This window comes from Herpailurus yagouaroundi, unplaced genomic scaffold (genome assembly GCF_014898765.1).
Source record: "Herpailurus yagouaroundi ecotype Mexico unplaced genomic scaffold, PumYag 28, whole genome shotgun sequence".
Lineage (NCBI taxonomy): Eukaryota > Metazoa > Chordata > Mammalia > Carnivora > Felidae > Herpailurus > Herpailurus yagouaroundi.
The window spans coordinates 120,457,905-120,476,677 of record NW_024412376.1 but is presented as its reverse complement, the minus strand read 5'-3'; the positions used below and the strand labels follow the sequence as shown (position 1 = coordinate 120,476,677).

General features: G+C 35.7%; 1 long non-coding RNA gene across 1 annotated transcript; it reads left to right on the top strand.

Moving 5' to 3' along the window:
* The first annotated feature begins 695 nt into the window (after positions 1-695).
* On the top strand, positions 696-14,607 carry LOC121032209 (uncharacterized). The gene is made up of 3 exons (XR_005791152.1): positions 696-707; positions 962-966; positions 14,573-14,607. It is a non-coding gene; the product is annotated as an uncharacterized LOC121032209 (long non-coding RNA).
* The last annotated feature ends 4,166 nt before the right edge of the window (positions 14,608-18,773 follow it).

Below are 18,773 nucleotides of genomic sequence, written 5' to 3'. Positions count from 1 at the left end.
AGCATCTGTAATTTCCTGATTTGTTCATTTTAGCCACTCTGACCAGTGTGAGGTGCTATCTCAGTGTGGTTTTGATTTGTATTTCCCTGATGATGAGTGATGCTGAGCATCTTTTCATGTGTCTGTTGGCCAACTGGATGTTTTCTTTGGAAAAGTGTCTATTTGTGTATTCTGCTCATTTCTTGAACTGGATTATTTGTTTTTCAGGTGTTTAGTAAGTTCTGTATAGATTTTGCATACTAACCCTTTATCTGATATATCATTTGCAAATATCTTTTCCCATTCTGTCGGTTGCCTTTTAGTTTTGTTGATTGTTTCCTTTGCAGTGCAAAAGCTTTTTATCTTGATGAGGTCCCAATAGTTCATTTTTGCTTTTAACTCCCTTGCTTTTGGAGATGTGTTGAGCAAGAAACTGCTGCGGCTGAGGTCAAAGAGGTTGTTGCCTAGTTTCTCCTCTAGGGTTTTGATGGTTTCCTGTCTCACATAGGTCTTTCATCCATTTTGAGTTTATTTTTGTGAATGGTATAAGAAAGTGGTCTAGTTTCATTCTTCTGCATGTTGCTGTCCAGTTCTCCCAGCACCATTTGCTGAAAAGACTGTCTTGTTTCCACTCGATACTCTGCCCTGCTTTGTCAAAGATTAGTTGGCACATTTTTTTTCTTTTAATTAAAGTGACCTTTGAATGGATATGCAAAAGTATTTTAAACGTGGCATGCCAAATGAGGAGTAGTCATTATTTATAGCATTTTGGAAATAAATAGTAAAATTCTAAACATTTTGTATATGTTTTAAAGTGTAGTAGAAGTAAAAATACACATACACATATAGTTTTCTTAAGCTGCAATGAAGTATTCATAAGATAAACATGTTACAGTAAAAGTGTGTGTATAAACCCAGCCTCAATGTATGTACTCTTGATTATTTTGGAGTGTTTAGCCTGTATGGACCCCTATTTTAGAAGTTTTTGTAATAATGCATATAGGTATTAGTGAAATATAATAAACTGTATGATAGGAGTTGAATACTGCTTGCCCTCCAAAAGTAACCAATATTGTTGGGTACATAGCAAAATGAGGGAGTCCTAATACTTCTCACCAAAGGGTTGCTTCATTCATAAATTCAATAAGTAAAATGTTTTCCCAAGTCCCATATTTGAAATTTTATATATTATTGTATTTCTCTGTGACTGACCCTTGCAAGGGAATAACATTGCCCCATATTCCTTGTCCACCTCAGCTAGAAGGGACATTAACTCAGTTTTTATAATAATTATAGAAACTCTTTTGCTATGATCTCGTAAAGTTCAGGCTTTAAATATAAGCTTGGTTATTTGTATATCACAATCTATAGCCACATTTATCTGACGTACAAAAAATTCATGTCAGGCTGTGATTCTAGAAAATTTCCTCTCTTCAATAAAGTTCTTTCAATGTCTGCTACACAAAGGCATGATTCCATTCTTCATCTTCTTGGGGGTGAAATCTGAATTGTGGTGTTAATGGAAATATTTTAATCAGAAAACACTAAGATTCAATATCTATAATGCGGAATAGATTTATTGACAGAAATGACTTCTGGTTTTACATCATTCAATATTCCTTAACTTTTAAGATTGAGATTTTTCTGTTACGATTTTTGGTAGGGATGAACTACCAACAGGGATGAAAAGTAGAACATTTACATCTTTACTAAATTAAGCCAGACTCCTCAGAGTATTAACGGATATTCTGCTGTTTTCTCTCTCTACTCTAGTAAAACATAGGGTGGACTTTTTGGCTCTCCTTTGCCTTCTCTCTAACAAATTTATTGCCCCTGTAAATATAACTCAGTGAATGATCTCTAAGAGTTAAGGTCACGACATTCCATAATTTTAAACTTCTAGGACAGTTAATGACCTCTTCTCTAGAAGATAGAAGCATAAAGTTATGGCTTTCTATACCTAGATGATAATAAAAATAATCAGGATTTCTAGACTGTTATGGAAGATACAAAATTGATTTTCTTTTTTTTTTAAATTTTTTTCAACGTTTATTTATTTTTGGGACAGAGAGAGACAGAGCATGAACGGGGGAGGGGCAGAGAGAGAGGGAGACACAGAATCGGAAACATGCTCCAGGCTCTGAGCCATCAGCCCAGAGCCCGACGCGGGGCTCGAACTCACGGACCGCGAGATCGTGACCTGGCTGAAGTCGGACGCTTAACCGACTGCGCCACCCAGGCGCCCCCAAAATTGATTTTCTTGACTATAACTCCTCTTCTATCAGTTTCAGACTTTAACGTACATATGACAAGATAGTGCTTCTAGCATAGCTTCATCCTGCTCAAAAGTATTACCGATCCCCATTAAGCATCATTGCCAATGATATTTAGATGTCCTTAGTTTGTTAGTCAAGGCACTTCCAGCAGCACACTCTTTGTGAATATTGGGTAGCATGATTTTTATAGAACCTGTACAGAAGCACGTTTGGGTCCCATGGTATAAGCCAATTTAGTACCAGCTGATGAAACATTTAAAAAGTTTAATGATACAGAGCCAGGATTTGAGTAGATTGGAATAGTAAGAGAAGTCAGGAGAATGAGATTGACTAAAAAGTAAGGAAAAAGTCCAGCGACTGAAGCTTACAATGAAAATGACTTGATGTTTCCATAACAGAGAGATGCATAAAGATAAAAAAGATTTTGTACTCAGAGGGGACCATTCACGAGCTGATGTTTTCAACATGTCAGTTACTAATGGTGACTGTATACATGCTATAATTTTGTGAAAAACTGAATGAAAATAGGTAAAGTTTATTGCTTTTAAATTGTCAAGTAGCTAAGGTGAGGATGTAATGATCCTCAAAGAAAATGTAGATTCTACTAAGAAAGATGTGATTCAAACTTAATATATTAAACGTGAACAATGAGAATGAACCCGTAAGTCTGAAGTTGATAGAAGGAATGAAGTAGAAGTGACAAATAAAAGTTCCAAGCAATCTATTTTTTTTTCATGCAATCTAATTTTGACTTCTCATATGAATGCCTAGTTTTTTTGATCTGAGGTCACATCTCAAACATATTGTACATAATCAAATATGAAAACTTTAGTAAGTATGTGTGTTAATTATCCTTTCTCTTACAAAAAGCAAATTACAGCTGCTTTTAATCTCTCCATTCTTTTTAAAAGAAATTGCTATTGTTGTGACTGTTCTTTGGAAAATTACTGAATATATACTAATCTTTGGGCTCCTATCTAAAAAGTGGCAAAAGTGGCTATAATCCCAGAAATTAAGGAGATAACGAAGTATGTGTGTGTGCATTTATGTATGTCTTAGAAGAGTGAGCAACAGAGTTGAACTCAAGTACAAAAATAGAAATTTAGTAAACAGTATGTATTTAGATGCAATTTATAAATTAGTTTTTGAAGAAAACCAATTTATAAATTGCAAAAGAAGAACAATAGCAGTTCTGCTAAAAATTATGGATAGTTGTAGATAAATATATCTAATACCCCCCAAAAAAGCAAAAGAAAAGAAACTGGAGTAAAGAAATAAGAAAAAGTCACACATAGATTTTTGTAGTTGTAGGTAATATTTTGTGGTCTAACAAGTCAAGTAAAATAAGCTTTACGTAAGACTAACCCGTGACTTTGTACCAACATTCTAGGCACCTTGCTTAACATAGTTTTTCTAGAATCTTTGAACACCCCTGAATGGTATTCAGCATATCTTTATAATTAGATGGGTCAGCTATACCTTTAACTTTTCTCGTGCTAAAATTTAACATTTCCATCAATTATGTGTGTGTGCTATAACATAATACACCTAGAATATAATATAACAGCACCTGGAATTTTACCAAGGCAAATTTTTTACCAAAAAATTTACAGATTTTTTTCACCATATTATAGTTGTTGAAGATACTTTGAAATAAATGTAGGCTCATAATCATTTAATTCTTGCACTTATTTGAAACTCTCCTAGATTATTTTGTTGAATGAGTTAATTACATAGTGGGTTATTAGTTAATGGTTGCTTAATTGATGTGTCAGACTGGGCTCTCTGGGAGACAGATATTGAAAGAGAACTAAGAGTACAAAAATACTATTGGAGGAAATGCCTGTGAAGGTGAAGAGCAGAGAGAGCAAGTAAGGGAGGTGGTGTTAAACTGTGATGTTGATCCAAAACCTAGGAAAGGAAACAGAGAAGGAAAAAGAAATGGTAGGCAGAGGCTCAGACTATAGGCATCTCCAAGAAAGTCCTAGACAGAACCATGAGAAGTCACAGTGCAAGGATCACTGCTGAAAGAAGTCCATGTTGAATGGGAGTGCCCGGAGTTTATAACTCTACTGTGCCTAGTCATGGTGTCATTGCTGGGTTCAGCCCACTGGAGCCTGCAAGTAAGACAACTGGGGACTGAGACCATTGTGCTTCTTACAGCACGTTCTATCCTGAATGGAGAGATCTGAGTGGTATATTACACTGGCTTTCCCAGTAAATATAGCACATGTTTTCCCCCTATTTTGATAACCATGTTTATTTATTAAACATTTTTTTAATATTATTTTTTAAATTTACATCCAAATTAGTTAGCATATAGTGCAACAATGATTTCAGGAGTAGATTCCTTATTGCCCTTTACCCATTTAGCCCATCCACCCTCTCAGAACCCCTCCAGTAACCCTCTGTTTGTTCTCCATATTTAAGAGTCTCTTATGTTTTGTCCCCCTCCCTGTCTTTATATTAATGTTTGCTTACCTTCCCTTATGTTCATCTATTCTGTGTCTTCAGGTCCTCATATGAGTAAAGTCATATGATATTTGTTTTTCTCTGACTAATTTTCCTTAGCATAATACCTTCTAGTTCCATCCACATAGTTGCAAATGGCAAGATTTCATTCTTTTGATTGCTGAGTAATACTCCATTGTATGTATATACCACCTTCTTTATCCATTCATCCATTGATGGACATTTGGGCTTTGGGCTCTTTCCATACTTTGGCTATTGTTGATAGTGCTGCTATAAACAGTGGGGTTCACATATCACTTCAAAACAGCATACCTGTATCCCTTGGATAAATACCTAGTAGTGCAATAGATTTTTTCTTATAGTCCCTGTGTGTTGCTTTTTTACACTTAAATGCATTATTCTGAGATTTCCATAGGCTTTTCCTGACAACTGTCAAAGGGTCCATGTTGTTTTTTTTTTAATTTTTTTTTCAACGTTTATTTATTTTTGGGACAGAGAGAGACAGAGCATGAATGGGGGAGGGGCAGAGAGAGAGGGAGACACAGAATTGGAAACAGGCTCCAGGCTCCGAGCCATCAGCCCAGAGCCTGACGCGGGGCTCGAACTCACGGAGGGTCCACGTTTGAAAAAAAATGTTAAGAACCCTTGACCTCAGAAAGACATAATTGTGTAGGATATCAAGCCAGATATCATATGGTGAAACTAAGTTTCCCTTAATATGTACTCATGTATCAACCTGCAAAATAACTCATTAGGCTGAATTGAAAAATTTCCTGCACTGTTTGGCTTAAAGAACCTCCATGAAATTCTCTGTTGACTTCTGCTTATAAGTGTGACCTGGATGTCTTATAAGAATGCTTCCTGTGAGATTTCAGGAAAATCTGTAATAGCCTCCAGAGAAAATTTCAAATACAGTAATTTAAAAAAAAATCACTCTTGCCACTATTTGCACTCTGCTCTCAGTCAGCAGAGAGAAAGCTAAAGGAAAAAAAAATACATGTATTTCAAAACCTCAGGCAAAAATAATATGTTTGGTTTGTAACTAAATAAAAGTTGATTTCATGAGCGAATTTATATATTAAATATATATACATATATATGTAAATTGCTTTGCCTGTTTCCTGAAGTCTCAGTTAACTTAGCAGTTAACTCAATGCATGCTTCACTGAGAAGAGTAAGATTTAGGGCTATAAACAGAATAAAACTAGAAAATCTATTCAATCTCAGACAACAAACTTTATTTCTGTGGCTAGCAAAAATTTAAAAATCTTGCTGGAGTCAGCCATGGTCTTTTCTTATTGAACATCTTTACCCTGGGGCTCCTGGGTGGCTCAGTACATTGAGTCTAACTCTTGATTTCAGTTCAGGTCGTGATCTCATGATCTCATGAAGATCATGAGATCAAGTCCCACCTCATGCTCCATGCTGACAAGCTTCATGGAGGCTGCTTGCAATTCTTTCTCTCCCTCTATCTCTCTGCCCCTCCCCCACTCACACTTTTTCTCAAAATAAACATTAAAAAAATAAAGTCTTCACCCTTTCTCTCCTGTATTGGCCCATTACAATCCCAATACTTTTATGTTTATACTGCAAATAATTTTCTGACACCAAGAAGCTTTTCTGGAGAGCCTCATCTCTGTTCCTTAACTCTGTGAATTGTCTATGAACATAGATAATGACATATATAATAATTGGTCTTTCTGTACAAACCCATTTTTCAAATCCTTTCTGTGATGATTAGTTTTATGAGTCATCTTGCTTGAGCCACAGAGCACCCAGATACTTGATTACACATTATTTGAGTGTGTCTGTGAGGATATTCTGGATGAGATTAACATTTGAATTGGTAGACTGAGTAAAGAAGATTGCCCTCACCAGTGTGGGTAGGTCTCATTCAATCTGTTAAAGACCTAAATGAAGCAAAAATATGAAGGAAGGGAGAATTTTCTCTTCCTTACTGACTGTCTTCAATCTAAGACATCAGTCTTCTACCTTTTGGACTTCGACTAGAACTTAGACTATCAGCTCTCTTGTTTCCCATACTTTCATACTTAGACTATAACTATATCATTGATTCTTCTAAGTCTTCTTGTTGATGGCAGACCATGGGACTTCTCTGCTTCCAGAATCATGTGAGCCAATTTGTATAATATCTCCCTTTCTATATATTTATATGGCTTTTGGTGAATATGTATACTCTATTCTTCTATCTATTGATAGAATCTAACTGGAGAAAGAGATCCTATTGATTTTGTTAGTCTGGAGAACTCTAATATTCTTTCAGTCAATGAACTATACCATTTGGTGGAAAGTTCTCCTTTTGGTCTCAGTAAACAGTTCATTAGATGATAGATTTGATAAAAAGCTAGGAGGGCATAATGGTATCAAAAATGAGGGGAAAAAAGTCAGATTTCCCATCAACTATGATTCACACTTTTTGGTCTGAGGAGTTAAAAGGACTAAGAACTCCAAACTTGATCTTTGTTTAAAACAGATCAGTGTCTCCTGATTTACTGACCCAATTTTCCATAGATTCCAGCAACATCTATTTTGTCACTGTGGAAGAAAAAAGGCTATAGTGCTGAGAAGTTTTGTGCTAAGGAAGTGATGAATGGAATACTCAAAGGCTAGTCCTGTCACCAGCAAAATAGATTTCTCTAGAAACTGTGGTATTTGGGATTTGGGTTTTCTTAGGGGGAAATTTGTTGGTGAGTAGAAATTCTCATCTTCAACATCTACTTCTCAACTGGTTTTTCAATGATAATGTACACAATCATTTCATGGAAGCAGAGAAGTAATCATTTGACATACTATGAAATTAAAAACTGACCTAAAGAAAACACAAAGATGAAAACATAACCTGAAAATTCTGGCTATAGGAGTATCCTTGGTGTTTTTCTTTCCTTAGGATATTTAAAGGCATGTGTGAAGGAAGGATTTTAAATAAGATTGTGCAAATGATGCTTAGGAATGCCTAGGCTGTGATATTCCTTAGAATAAATACCTAGATCCTTGACTCTAGTCACATTGCTCTGGAGGGCGGCATGATGTTGGTCTACATCACAACCTTGAAATGGAACTGACGATAATCTGTTTCGGTTTGGAATTGTCTCAGTGCAAGCATTTCTGGGGATATTTCAGGGGAAGAAGCATATTGTATATTAGTATAATTCCTTCATTATCTACTTATTCATTTATTAATTTATTCATCATTGTTTTAGTCTCTGGAGATACAGAGAAGTATCTTGACATTGTAGAATTTACATAGATCAGAGATAGATTAAAAGTAAAATAGAGTATAAATAAGTGCTATGACAAAAATGCATAGGTAATAATAAGTTCGGTTGGAAATTTCTAGTTTAAGTGGTCAAGGATAGTTTAAGAGGTACAATTTTAGTAGAAATGTGAAGGGTAAAAAATGGCCAAACATTTAAAAATATGGAGCAAATTATTCTGGGTAAATAAAATAGCATGGTCTATCATCAAGAAAGGGGAAAATCTTGCCTTGTTTTGAGAAACAAAAAAGAGGGCAGTATTGCTAGAGCATGCTGAGTAAGGGGAAGAATAATTATGTGAACATGTTGGAGAGATTTGCAGACCTCAGAACACTCAAGGCATTTACACAATACTAAATATTTTGGAGGTTTCTATAAAAACAATTGACAGAATCAAGGAGATTAGCACCCATTATGATATTTAATGCTGATAAGCTCAATACACATCTATTGAATAAATAAATTTGTTTATGAATCGACATAATAATAGTGGATTGAAACAGAACATTGAGCTTCCCCAGAAGCAATGTTCCAACTACATTTTGATCATATTATTTGGTCAATGTGCTCCAAACACTTGCTATATGTTCTACATTGAGAATTGCACAGTAACTTAAAGATTGACACAGAGAACAAAGAGCAAATAGTCATCTGGCCAGGAAATACTTCTGATAAGTTTTATTATTCTCATTGCTATCGAAAGCAATTTCAAATGAGCAAATGAAGACAGCTCTTAACTTTTGAAGCAGTAAGAGGAATAGTCTCCATGTTTGTGCCCAACCTAATGTCTACCTTCATCTCATAACATAATCTGGTAGTGATGAAGTTTTAGAGTGATGTTGGGATGTGGTGGGGTCTGGAGCTGATGGCCAAGAATTTTTGAAGGCATCTTTGGTGCAAAAGGGTGATTTTATTAAGGCATAAGAACAGGACCCATGGGCAGGATGAGCTGCACTGGGGTTGTGAGGGGTAACTCATTATATACCCTCAGGCTGGCAGGGGGTCAGGGATAGAGTAAGTCTCTAAGGAATTTTGGAAGCAAGGTTTCCAGGACCTTGAGGGGCTAGCTGTTGCTAGGAAAATGCCATTTATTACCGTTTAGTAAAACCTCAGTCATGAGACCCTTCAGATGTATATCGGGGGTCATAAGCTTGGAGTATGATTGCCAGCATATATCTTGGGACAATTGAGATAAAAAGAAGTAGACTTACAGGATACTTGAGATTGGGTAATGTTAAGCTAAGATTCTCTTTGTCCCTAGCAAAGTGTCGTCATTGAGGCAGCTACGCTTCTTAGAGGGAGGTCAGTCTGCTGGTTTCAAGGACTTGTCAATGGGCTACAGGCAGTAAGCAAATTTAACTTTTCATTTGCCTTAGTTTCCTATATTACCATGGCAAGCACTTAAACCCTTTCCGTTTGTTCTTGGGTAGCCAGGAGTGTCCAAGGAATATTACACACATTCCCCTGGGGGGGGCAGGTTGGTGGTGGTGGTGGTGGTGGTGCTGTTAGCCTATAGTTTGCCCTCAGCTTGCCCCAGACTCCCTCATCAATAGTGCTTAGATACAGGAAAGCCATGTGCATATGCAGATATCAAGAATAAGTTGGAAAAAACACCAGAGGAATCAGTAGAATTTGGGGAAATAAAAGTAAAATCAAGATGTGAGCTGAGAAAAATAGAATTCTTTTGGCAGAAGCTAAGGGTTTTATTCATTTTCTCTGTCAGAAATAATCATTTATATCAGAATTTCACTCCTTATATCTTAATGTTAACTCTACAGAAAAATGAGTGTTATTCCTCATATTATAATTTGAATTTTCCTGTCTCAACTGTTCTTATAAACTTGCAAATCATAGAATACAAACCATTCATTCTCTCATTGCTTTATTGTCCATTAAAGAAATATTTGTAGTGTGCAAATATATGCCAGATAGTGTTTGGACATATGGTAAACTAGTGAGTAGTTGTAGATGTTTCCTCTGCCATCAACAGGTTTTTAGTCTAAGGGTTTATACACAGCAAGCTGCAATTTCAATATAATGTGATCAATACTCTGATGGAATAGATAGTTTTGCCTTCATAAGAAAGTGTCTTATTCCAAATGTGTATGATCAAATTTTCTTTCCAGTAGAATCGAAATCTAAGTTAAATCCTAAAAGTTGAGTAGAACTTATCCAAATGCAGACAAAGGGGTAGGCACTTGACATGAATAACTTGAAGAAAATCGCACTATAAACAAATAACTTGACAAAACAGGAAATCCAGTAAACCAGTGTCTCATGGATAATTATGTCTGGATGAAAAATAGCATGTAGTATATGGTGTGTAGTGGTGGTAGAATAAGTTGTGTGAGTAGAGACAAAGAATAATATAAGAGAAAAGAAGCTTGGATAATAGGAAGAGTCCTGATTTCTTAGGGCTTGTAAACCGTGTTAACATCATTGTTCTTTGCCCAGGTGCTCCGTAAAGCCATAGTTTTAATCAGAATTATCACATAATGAAATATAATTTTTAAAAGATTACTCCCCCTGAAATGTGGAGAATTCATTGAAAAAAGGATAAAATGAACACAAAAAGTGAAAAGTAAAGATGTTTGCATTCAGCAACCTCTTTTTTGACTATTCCATTGAAAGTATCCTACCAACAGAGGACACATTCAAATAAATGCTGAAGCACCCTGTAAAAAAATATTTCTTGAACAAAGAATATTTCTGGTAAAGTCTTTTTATGTATGTGCAATACAAAAAGTTCATATTTTATATTAATAAATTCTATTCAAAGTTGGATAATATGAATACTTAACTAAAATGAAGGGCAATTTGAAAATTTAGAAAGCACCTTTTATGCTGAACTTAAAGTTTACCATATGTAATTGTTGTACACAGATATTCTGTTTCCAAAATGGAGGTTTCTCTTGAATTCTTTTCAACAACTGAAATTATTCTCCAATACCATTCAGAAAGGAATTCACATTATAACGGCATTTACCAAGAAGCAGAAGAAAAGTTCAAAATAATACATAGAGGGGAAAAAAAGAGAAGAAAGTAGCAAACACTATAATCATTGTAAGGAGCCAAGAAATGATTCAGTGCATATTTGTAATGTGTGTAAATTAGGGAGAAGTTTTATAAAGAAAGCTCAAGACCTCAAAATAGTGTAAAATGGAAAGAATCATTCTCTTGTTTTTGTTATCCAAATAGCAGGCTCTAGGATGCTTCTGTACTTATGCACATATGAAATGGACTGAAAAGAACTACTGACTTTCCATCATGACATTACCTTTATCTGGTTCCTATATCTACTATTTTAAAAAACATTGCATGATGCTCTTCCTTAGAAACTCGTATTACTTTAGTTTCAAAGTACCATTCCATAAATAGCAATACATTTAGAAAGCAACTTTTCTTTTTTTTTTAATATTTTTTTAACGTTTATTTTATTTTTGAGACAGAGAGAGACAGAGCATGAACAGGGGAGGGTCAGAGAGAGAGGGAGACACAGAATCCGAAACAGGCTCCAGGCTCTGAGCTGTCAGCACAGAGCCCGACGCGGGTCTCGAACTCACCGCAAGATCATGACCTGAGCTGAAGTTGGCCGCTTAACCAACTAAGCCACCCAGGCACCCCATGTTTAGAAAGCAACTTTTCATTATATGTGATGGTTCTTTATGCTTGACCCAGTATTTCTATTTCTAGGATTTTTTTTCCTAAAATAAACAAAATGTTTTATTGGTATGTGCAGTGATGTTTGTTGCACAGTTATGAATAAAAGGTAAAAGGAGACTAAATCAATATTCCAAAGTAAGGAATCATTCAATATTGTAGTATGCATCTGTATGATGGACTGTAAGGTAATTTTTAAAGGTAAAGATTTAAAATAATTTTAATGAGGGGCCCCTGGGTGGCTCAGTTTTGACTAAAGTCATGATCTCACGGTCCGTGAGTTCAAGCCCCGTGTCAGGCTCTGTGCTGACCGCTTGGAGCCTGGAGCCTGCTTTGGATTCTGTGTCTCCCTCTCTCTCTGCCCTCCCCCACTTGCCCTCTGTTTGCTCTCTCTCTCTCTCTCTGTCTCAAAAATAAACATTAAAAAATTAAAAAAAATAATTTTAACCAAATATAGCATTAAGTTAAAAAATATTACAAAAGCTGTGTATGGTAATCTTACTTTATACATATTGCTATTTTAAAAATCCAATACATATTTAAACACACACATTTTTATATAAAATCTCTCTCTCTCTCTCTCTCTCTCTCTCACACACACACACACACACACACACACACACACACACACACACAGAATTAGGATCCTAATCTATGAAACATTGTGATGATTTTAGAGTCCCATAGATTAAATCAGAACTGTTTTCAGCCTGCTTTGTTAGTGTTTCCACACTATATCTTAATACCTAATATCTAGAAAATTATTGTAGGCTTTTCATGCTTTATTTGTGTATTGGTATTATCTTAAAATAGTATCGACCTCTTCATCCTATTTTCCATGCCTACATAGATCAGTAGTAAAACTTTATTTACATCACTCAATTCCATATTCTTTTCTCTTCTATACGTGCCTCTTTTCTCCTTTATGAATACTTATCCTTTCTGCAGTTGTTTCAAACAAGTTATCTTTTCTGTGTCTACTATTACTCAAACTCTCAATGTTTTCATTGAGGTATAACATATTAGGTATATAATGTAATGATTCAATATTTATATACAGTACAAAACAATAACCACAATAAGTGCAAACACCCATCACCATACATAGTGTCTTCTCTCGTGATAAGAACTTTTAAGTCCTACCCTCTTAGCAACTTTCAAATATTCACTACAGTATTAACTGTAGTCACCCTCATATACATTTCATTCTTAAACTGTGTTATAGTTTAGAATTATAGAGAAAGATCCAGAAATTCCATCTATCAAAAGAACATAAAACTAAAGTAAAGAAGAATAATTATATTACATTATAATTAGTGACCTATACATTGATAATATTTGGACTTGAACTATTACACTGATCCGATAAAAGAGTTATCTAATGCCATGTTTGTATCGCCCTTCTTAACCTCTGAATTCTATTGAACTAATATGCATAGAGACATTACATGAGAAGGAAATTTTTGTTTGAAGCAGATCACCAACATCTAATCAAATTTTTTCTGGTCACCAAATTCTCATCAGAAATAATTCAGGCACAATATGTATTATACTTACACCTAAAATTTATCTGCACACTTAAGACAGGTGACTTGAAAATTAGATGAACTGGAAACGTGCTTCTGACACCTAACACTTATTTCCTCTAAAATCTTTGACTTAAAAAGACATTTCATTATTTTTCCTAATAGACTTGAAATTCTCAGTCACTCTGTGAACTCTGCACCAAGCACTTGAAATATAAAAGTCTGTAAGATACAGATCTTAAAATCAAGAAACTGTGTCTGGTTGGAACCACTTAGTCTCTGTTTTTGTTTTGTATTCCCAAGATAATCCACGTCCTAATTTTAATATGAGATAAATCTGCTAAGTTTTCAAATTGTAGGATAATTAGCATCAAAGGTAGTATTTGTTAGAACACAAGAGAGAAAGCTTATATGCATTAAAAGATATATTGTGCATGTTGAAGTTCATTTCATATATGCAAACACATATCTAAAGCAGCCATACCCACTTATCTGTATGTCCCTTCCATGTCTCTTATTGCCTTTTTTTAACATTATTTCTGAAATATAAGAAACTTGGAGGCATTTCCTGTCTGTTTCATCTTTGAAAATTCAATTTCACCTCGTTCCTTTATTTCGTCAAATATTTCTCTCTTGGTATTCTGATTATGCAAATCTGAAAACTTTTGATATTGTCCCAGATTTTTTGGCTGAACTGTTCTATATTTCTTTTTTTTTTATCTTTGAGTTTCAGTCTGAGACATTGCCATTGACCTATCATAAAGTTACCTAATATTTTCCCTCAATTGTGTTGAGTCTACTGATGAACCTGTCAAAACTACTCATTTCCCTTACTATTTTTTTCTTTTCTTCTCTTTTCTCTTTTCTTCTCACTTTTAGCCATTCTTCTTTTTGATTCTGACTTGTAGACTTTCTTTCTATGCTGATGTTATACCCATCTGATTTTGCATGTTTCCTACTTATTTCTATTTGAGTCTGTGTTGGGATCCCTTAGACTACCTCACCTTGGTGATTGACTAGAAGAACATAGAAGATATAGAAAAACTTATACACACATGACTTGTTACATTCAAAGAATACAGATAAAAACTAAAGGAGAAAATCCAGGAGAAACAAGGAACATGCTTTCAGGCATCCTCTCTCAGTGGAGTGGCACAATCATGCTTGATGCTTCTGCAATAATGTAGAACAACACATCCAGAGGACAGGCATAGCTTATTTTATTGTACTTCATTTTATTATGCCTTTAAGATATTGCATTTTTACAAACTGAAGTTTTGTGGCAATTCTGTATGGACCAAGTCTATTGGCACCATTTTTTCCAACAGCATTTAATCATTTTTGTGTCTGTCTCACATTTTCGTAATTGTCATGATGTTTCAAGCTTTATTATATTTGTCATGGTGATCTATGATCAGTAAACTTTGATGTCACTATTATAATTGGTTTGAGGTGGCTTGAACCGTGCCCATATTAAATGGCAAACTTAATCTACCAATATTGTGTGTGTTCAGACTTCTTCACCAACCCACCATCCCCACATCTCTCTCCCTCTCCTTGGGCCACCCTATACCTTGAGACACAACAATATTGAACTTAAACAAATGAATAACCTTTAGTGGCCTTTAAGTTATAAGTGAAAAGAAAAGTTGCACAACTCTCACTTTAAATTTTTCAGAGATAGGTGTTTTTAGAGGTTTTACTATAGAAAGTCTACTTTTGTAAGGGATAGTGTCCCAGGAGACAGTGTGCCAAAGATGTCACTGAGCCCTGTGCAGCACAGTTTGGCCACATGGAAGGGGTCCCTAGGCTCTGCAGTGCATCTTGTGGGATGGGTACCAGCAGGACATGGGGCATGGCATCTAGGGCTGCCTGAGTGGGGAAGGATTCTGGGAGGCATATGTATGCATGTGTGGAGCTGAGAATAGCCCTGGGTGCCAGCTGGGCCCCTGGGATGGCAGGTGACCCATCCCAGTAAAGGGTCCTTCCTCCTCTGAGAAATGGGATATAAAGTTCTTGTGTATCTATTTCTCATTTGATCCATCAAGCAGATTTCTCTTTCATTTAATAGAACTCCTTTTTGTAAAAAAAAATAAAAATGAAAAATAAAAAAGGTAGAAATGATTAAACTTACTGAAAACGGCACATCGACGTTGAAATAGGCTGAAAGCTGAGCCTCCTGTGCCAAACAATTAGCCAGGTTGTGAATACAAAGGAAAAGTTCTTAAAGGAAATTAAAAGTGCTTCAACAGTGAGCACATGAATGCTAAAAGTGAAACAGCCTTCTTGCTTAACATGGAGTAAGTGTGAGTGGTCTGGATAGAAGATCAAACCAGCCACAACATTCCCTTATAGCCAAAGCCATATCCAGAGCAAGACCCTAACTCTGTTCAATTCTGTGAATGCTGAGAGGTACAGAAGCTATGTAAGAAAACTTTGAAGCTAACAGAGGTCAGTCCACAAGGTTTAAGGAAATAAGCCATCTTGCTAACCTCAAAGTGCAAGGTGAAGCAGCAAGTTACCAAGAAGATCTAGCTAAGGTAATTAGTGAAGTGGATACACTACACAACATATTTTCAATGTGGATGAAATAGCCTTCTATTGGAAGAAGATTCCATCTAGGACTTTCATAGCCAGAGAGGAGAAGTCAATGCCTGGATTCAAAGAGCAGGCTAATCTTATTGGGGGCTAATGCATTTGGTGACTTTCAGTGGATGCCAATGCTCATTAACTATTCCAAAAATCCTAGGATCCTTAAGATTTGTGCTAAATCTACCTGTTCTCTATAAATGGAACAACAAAGCCTGGATGACAGCACATCTGTTTACAACATGGTTTGCTGAATATTTTAAGTACACTGTTGAGACTAGTGTTCAGGAAAAAAATGAAGGGATTCCTTTTGAAACATGACTGCTCATTGACAATGCGCCTGGTCACCCAAGAGCCCTGATGGGAATTTACACTGAGATTAATGTTTTCAACATTGTCTGCTATCACAACACTCATTTTACAGCTCATAGATCAAGGAATAATTTTGGCTTTTAAATCTTATTATTTAAGAAATACATTTCGTGAGGCTATAGCTGCCATGATAGTGATTATTCTAGTGAATCTGGGCAAAGTGAATTGAAAACGTCCAGGAAGTATTCATCCTTCTAGATGCCATTAGGAACGTTTGTGAATCATGGGAAGAGGCCAAAAGATCAACATGAACAAGAGTTGAGAAGAAGTCAGTTTCAACTTCATGGATGACTTTGAGAAGTTCAAGACTTCAGTGGGGGAATCAACAGAGATGTGGAAATAGCAAGAGAATTAGAAGTTATCACTTAATTTCTGCAATCTCATGATAAAACTTGAGTAGATAACAGTTTCTGGTTATGGATGAGCAAGGAAAGTGGTTAGATAACATCTACTTCCGGTGAAATTGTTGTGAAAGTTGTTGAAATAACAGCAAAGAACTTAAAATATTACATAAACTTAGTTGATAAAGCAGTGGCAGAGTTTGATAGAATTGCCTGATTTTGAAAGAAGTTCTACTTTGGGTAAAATGCAATCAAACAGCATCCAATGTGACAAGTATTTCATGAAAGAAAAATCAATGCAACAAACTTCATTGTTGACTCATTTTAAGAAATTTCCACAGTCATCCCAACCTTCAGCAACTACCACCTGATTAGTCAGAAGCCTAACTTCAAGGCAAGACCCTTCACCAGCCATAAGATTACAACTGGCTGAAAGCTCAGATGAAGGTTAGCATTTTTTTTTGGTAATGTTTGTTTATTTTTTGAGAGAGAGAGACAGGGGGAAGGGCAGAGAGGAAGGGAGATACAGAATCAGAAGCAAGAAGTAGGTGTCAGGCTCTGAGCTGTCAGCACAGAGCCTGATGCGGGGCTTGAACTCATGAACTGTGAGATCACGACCTGAGCCAAAGTTGGATGCTTAACCGACTGAGCCATCCAGGTACTCCAGGTTAGCATTTTTTTTAAAATCAATAAAGCATTTTTTTGGTCATCATTGTCCAAATAATTTATAAAGTAATTTTCGTATTTTAAAAATCTACCTTTTTTTTTTTGGAAAGATCAAAGTAGTGTTTAGGTGTTACTCTGAATAATCTGGAAAAGTAACTTTCTAACTGTACTCCTTAAAAATAAGACAGTGGACATAAGATTAATTTCAGGTATACAACACAGTGATTTGACAATTATGTATATTACAAAATGCTCACCAGGATAAGTGTAGCTACCATGAGGGGCGGCTCAGTGACAGGGGCTTATTAGTGGTTTTTGATTTGTGGTTACCATTAGGTTTGAATATAATATCTTTGGCATTTAGAAATCTATATTAAGTTGATGGTCATTAAAGTTTGAACCAATTTTTTTCAATGGGTTTGGAGAGGACAGTTTGAATCCTCCTCTTCCCCCCCATCCCATGTTTTAGGTATATGGTGTCCTATTTTACATCCTTTTATTTTGTGAGTCCCTGACTGATTTTTACAGAAATATTAATTTTTATTCTTATACTGTCACTTTTGAGTTTCCTTTCCACTGAAAGAGTCCCTCTTAACATTTCTTGCAAGGCTGGTTTAGAGGTCATGAACTCCTTTAGCTTTTGTTTGTCTGGGAAACTTCATTTTTTCTTCAATTCTGAATGATAGCCTTACTGGATAGAATATTCTTGGCTGCAGATTTTTCCTAATCAACACTTTGAATATATTATGCACTTTCTTCTGGCTTGCAAAGTTTCTGTTGAAAATAGATAGCCTTTTCTGATAGCCTTATGGGGTTTCCTTTGTATGTAAATATCTTCTTTTGTCTTACTGCTTTAAACTTTTTTCTTTATCACTACATTTTGCCATTTTAATTACAATAAGTCTTGATATGGATCTGCTTTTGTGAATTTTATTGGGGGTTCTCTGTGCCTCCTGGATCTGGATGTTTTATTTCTTCAAATAAGTTTTCTGCCCCCCTTTTCTCTTTTTCTTATGGGATCCCTATAATATGAATGTTAATATGTTTAATAGAACTGCTGAGTTTCCTAAGTCAGTTCTCATTTTGTGTAGTTACTTTTTCTCTCTTTTGTTCAGCTTGATTACTTTCCATTATTCTGTGTTCTGGGTAATCAATTCATTCCTCTGCTTCTTCCATCCTTCTGTTCATTCCATCAAGTGAATTTCTCATTTCGTTTATTGAGCCCTTTATCTCTGCTATGTTATTTATTCCTTATCTTTGTGTTGTGTCTCACTGATGCCTTCCACTCTTTTCTCAAGTCCAATGAGTATCTTTATTATTATTACATTATCTATCAGGCATGTTACTTATATATGTTTTGCTTAGATCTCTGGCCATAGCCTTGTCCTGTTGTTTCATGTGGGACAAATTACTCTGTGTTCTCACTTTGTCTAAGTCTCTGTACCTATTTCTCTGTGTTAGGAAAGTCAAATTGTCTCCTGTTCTTGAGAGTAATAGCGTTATGATGAAGAGGTCCTGTATTACCCAGCAGTGTAATGTCTCCTGTTCCCCAAGACCTAACACTTCTGGGAGTGTCTCCAGCGTTGCTGTGTGTGCTCTGCTCTTGTGTCCTGGCCA